Below are 5,538 nucleotides of genomic sequence, written 5' to 3'. Positions count from 1 at the left end.
TGAGTTTGTATGTAGTATCACAGATGTCCTGGTCGCTTGTAATCTTTCTGTCTGTTGGTAAAGGCTCTTGGTTTGCTGTCAAAAGCGATTTGGTTGATGGTAAACTTTGTTTGCACACAGGCTAGCCAGCGCCTCGCAGCCAAAAACAAGGGCTAAATCCTAATTGCTCCTCCCTTTGCGTCTGAGAGCCGTCACATGTCTTTCTAAAGCATTTGTATAACTCTTTAAAGCCGGCTTCTTAGTTTCCACTGTGGATTTGTGGACGATTAAAGGAAACAAAGGCAAATTCAAGACTACTGAATCTGGATGCCGCTCTTGTTTTTTTTTTTTTTTTTGGTCATTATGGTTTCCATTCACTTTGTTTGGGATTAGACATCTTACATGAAGCAAATTAATAAACACATTTTAAGCCATTTAGTGGCTTACAAGAGACTTATTCCGCCTCCAGTGACCTGAATGTTGTGCTAAAGGATTTCATATAGAAAATCATTTAAATGCACCTCTTGTGTGATGAACGTGTAGGAGTAGATACAAGCACCTCACACATTGCTGAGTAATAGACACAATTCACACAGCACCGACATACATATACATACATGGTTATGTGGTATGTTCCCCTTTAAGAGAGAGAGTTGTTGTGGACACACTGTTCTAGTGTGCTGTTCTTTTTCTGAGAGAAATAAACGAGACCGCTGAGTTCAGTTGCATCCTGCCTCCGTGTATCTTTGCTATAGCTCAAAAGCTACAAACATGCTTTAGATTAATGATTTCAATTCCATTCTTTTTTTTTTCTTTTTTTTTTGTGAGATTTAAGTAAGAAATATAAAGTTGGTGGTCATTTTAGATATTTTGGCATAGTTTGTATTTTATTATTATTATTATTATTTTAATAATATTATGAATTATACAAATTTGTATTTTTTTTTTTTTTTTTAAATGAAGTTGGTGTGACTTTGGCATTATATTTTGTTTTGTTTTGTTTTAAAAATAATATTATATATATGAATTATATAAATTATGATTTTTGTATGATTTTATAGAGATGGTGTGACTGTTCTGCAGTCGTATTGAGGGGGAAAATAAGTAAATTGCCATGTTTTTTATATTATTATCTTTTTTCTTTTACAATAATCAATCCTAAAATTCAGCATTAGTAATTTAATTGTTCATGTCATTGGTTGCATCATTTGACCAGATCATTTGAATCAGTGAGACTTGAGAACAGTTGCAATCTGATCAGCCCAATTCACGAATTAATCGTTCAGTGCGTTTTGCAAACCAGTTCATTCAAAAGAATCAGCTCATTCACAAATTGGACAGTGCTATTGCAGTCGTGGACCTTGGTGATTCATTCATTCAGTTTTTAAGAATAAGAAATGCATGTCAAGGAACACAAAATTAATACCCGTGGCTCCTGATGATATATTGAGGTCTTATGAAGAGAAACTATCAGGCTGTGCAAGAAACGGAACATTATTTACAGCATTATTACCTGTAATCCAGAGCCTCAGGCAAACGGTCTGGAGTGATGTCCTGTTCACGAACAAATTATTCCTTTGAACCAGTTCATCAAATCGGACTGAACCGCCTAAAGAGTTCATGGCTTGAGTAGAGCAGATCTAGTTACTCAATCAAAACTCACTTTCAGATGCCTGACAAGAGCCATAACAGCGGTGTATCTGATTCAGCGCTCCAGTTTCTCCAACAGTCACTGAACTGAGGAAACAGTTCGACTCAGACCGAAGACCGATGAGCCGCTGATATGAGCATGTGTGAACCGAGCACTTGAATGAAAGGGAAAAATTAAAGTTTTCTTAGTTTCTCATTGTTTATGTAAAGAGATGAACCGATGAAGACTAGTTTATTCACTTTATAGACATGTACAACATTAGCATTTCACATCATTATTGTGTGCTTTAATAATTGCGCATATGTGACATCATTGCGTGATTATTAAAAGTTTATTAAAACAAACGGTCGAAAAGAATCAGTTTTCAGAAAAGAAGCATAGTTCCCCTTTGGCCTGAGGCTCTGGATTACAGGTAATAATGTTGTAAATATTGTTCAGTTTCTTGCACAAACCGATTGTTTCACTTCATAAGAACTCAATGTACCATCAGAAGCCAGGGGTATTACTGTACGTTTGTGTTCCTTCACTGTAAAAAGTGATAAGTTGACTTAACTTAAAAAAAAATTGAGGAAACCCGTTGCCTTAAAATTATTTAGTAAATAATTATTATTTTTTAAAAGTTAAGCGAACTTGACAATTCACTTAACTTATTTTTTTTTTTTTAATTACCATTTACTTTTTAAGGCAACAGGTTTCCTCAATTTTTTTAAGTTAAGTCAACTTAGCACTTTTTACAGTGTTGATAGGCTTTTTTATTCTCAAAGTGATGGCAGTTTATGAATCACCAAGGACCACGGTTTCATCTAAAAATCTTCGGTAACACTTTATTTTAGGGTCTCTTAATTAGTTGCTTATTAGCATGCATATTACTAGAATATTAGCCATTTATTAGTAGTAATTAAGCACATATTAATGCCTTATTCTACACGACCTTATTCTACATCCCTAATCCTACCCAACACCTAAACTTAACAACTACCTTACTAACTACTTACTACCTTACTAACTAAAGTCATAGTTAATAGTGAATAAGTGTTCCCTATTCTAAAGTGTTACCAAATCTTCTTTACTGCTCTACTGAAGAAAAAAACTGAGTAAATTAACAGCAAATTAAAATTTCTGGGTGAACTAAAAAATATTGCATTGCTGTTCATCACTGAACAAAAGAAACGAAAGCAGTGTCTCCTCAGACTAGATTTGATATATTCAGCATATACAGCATGGCATCAGGAGCTGATGCATATTTCAAAAGGGCCGTTACGAAGGAGAAGCGTCTGCTCAGACTCCAGGAGCTGAAGCGTGAAATCCACAGGAGGGGAACGAGACGGTTTAAATCTGATATCCCGGCAAACTCAATACTAATCCCCATCACAACGTCTAATGACTCTTTCAGGCAGGTCGAGTTGTCATCATTCCTTTATGCTTTGTACGATACCATGACACCCATTCCTTGCGTGTTCACGCTCGTTCTCCTGTGGAAGGTGAACAGGGCCAAAAGTCTTCATGACCGTGTCATGTCAGCATGCACTGTTTGTTCATGTTAACGTGGCGTTTGTGAACGTGTTTATTTTGTATGTGTAAACACTCACACTGTACTATTACAACATCCTTCATGAATAAACATGAGGACTGATGTTTGTATACATATCGTACCATCGTGTCCAGGGTTTGAATTTAACTTTTTCACTCGCCTACCAATTTGGCTACTAAGCTACCGGCTTAAACTTCTACTAGCCAAAAAACATTTTTTTACCCAAAATAAACCAACAGCTTGCAGCTGTCCACACTGGATATGACAACCCTTACCAAAAAGTAGTATACTTCAAGTTTATTTTATTAAGTATACTTAAGTAAAGTTCAAGTATATTTTTAAGTATACTTTATGTAGTAAGTATACACATATCAGTGTACTAGTATTGTACTTGTAAGTGTACTATTTCAATACTCCTTGGGACTAAATTGGCCCACTTTCTAGTATATAAAAGTATACTTTTAAGTATAACTAGTAGTAAACTTTGAGTACACAACTAGTTTACATCAATGTTTTTAGCTTGTATTGCAACTACACTAAACGTGAACTTATAGGTATACTGATAGTTTACTATAATTAAATACTTGTAGTAGCATTTTTAGTATGCTTTGAAGTATAGTCTCAGTAAACTACTAGTTTAGTAGTTTTATACTGCAAGTACACTCGTAAGTTATTTTTTTAAGTGAACTTTACATCATACTTTAAGTATACTACTTTGTCCCTATTTAGGTATTAATTTGTATATATTTTGTTATATGAATATCTGAACATACAAAACATCAAAATATAGAACAGAGTATCTGCTTGTAAACAAAAACATTTTATTCTAGCTGCATGCATTCTTTTTTTAAACACTTGAATGTGGGTAAGTTTCATAAATAAAAAATATAGAAATAAACAACATTTTGAATAAAAAGCAGAAAAAAAGACTATGAATTGGATTCAGAATGATAATCAAAACGTAGATGGAGTCGATCAACACCCCAAAGCTTGACAGTCATTATTACCTCTTCATTGGTCGACATTTTATTTTTGATGCTGTTTTAACACGTGGAAGCATCTGTTGTTTAGGTTTCTTCTTCACTTGTGTTTTTTTATTTTTTGTAAATTCTGTACAGAAGATGTGTACTAGCACCCCCTACTGTATAACAATGAAAACGTGGATTCTCGGATCACAAGTATATAAATATATCTACACTTTTCCTAAGTATAAGTCAAGTATATTTTAATGTATATTGCATATCTGAGTACGTAAAGCCCATTTCTGAGACATACATAAAAAGTAAACTAAAGGAATACTTTCCTATTTTAAGTTTAAAAGAAGTATACTAATAGCTCACTTGAATACACTTCTTTTTCGTAAGGGAAAGCAAGCGCTGCAAATCACTTGAACTTTGAACGAGGCATTAGTTTACTGTCAGGGATTTGTTGTGTCACGCCGCATCCAGTGTAGACGGCATTACTGATCATAACGAGTTCTATTGTATTTTGTCTCGCCACTCACATTAGTGTAGACACGGTGTGAGTCTTCACTCGTTTTTCGATTCCTCGTTATTGCTTAAACTCAAAGGAAACCAGCGCGTAGCTGCGTCCACCGTGGCATTATTTGTCGGGTATGTTCAAGTAAACTAGATATGCACAGATACTGTATTTAATATATCATGATGACTCACGAGTTCAGTATTTGCGCTAAATCTCTGCAAATTTGGCTTAAATGAACTTGCCCAAGAAATTAATGAGTGAACATAATTAACGAAAAGTAACTCGCCGAATTGGCTAGTGATTTGACAGCATTACCCACCACAGCTGATTTTTACCTGCATGTATTTGCATATGTGATCGTGTCACATATGCAAAAACAATCTCAAGTACAGAAACCTAATTGGCTGCTATGCGTGTTTTCGTGTCAACATAGACAGACAGTGCGTGTTGACACAATCAGATTCCATGCACTCCATTTAAAGACTTTTGGCCTTGTCTGCCTTCCATATCTTCCCGTCGCAATCTCCGGAATGGGATTGCAGTTCGTTGGGAAGGATTTCATAAGGGGCCTTATTGAGTCACACATTCCTGAGCTGAACCTGAACGTGTTCGGGGCGCTAAAAGCCCTCAGCGTCGAGCCGAAAACCGTATCTTCGTTTTAGGCCTGTGACAGAGAAACTGCGAGATTCTAATGAGCTCCAGGGTCTCGTCGGGTCGCTGTCGAATGTTTTTTGGTACACTGCTCCTGTTACAAAACGTCTCCGACCGCAATCCCTCATGAGGAGAAAGTGCAGTTTTGTGCTGGTGTTGACAGCTGCTGAAGTATGTTTGGGCCCGAGGACTTCAGGAGGCTGTTAATCTGAAAGGATTGGCCTTTAACAACACCACTTGACCT

Source organism: Onychostoma macrolepis, chromosome 11 (assembly GCF_012432095.1).
Source record: "Onychostoma macrolepis isolate SWU-2019 chromosome 11, ASM1243209v1, whole genome shotgun sequence".
Taxonomy (NCBI): Eukaryota; Metazoa; Chordata; class Actinopteri; order Cypriniformes; family Cyprinidae; genus Onychostoma; species Onychostoma macrolepis.
The sequence above is the reverse complement of the archived record's forward strand: the minus strand, read 5'-3'. Positions refer to the sequence as shown.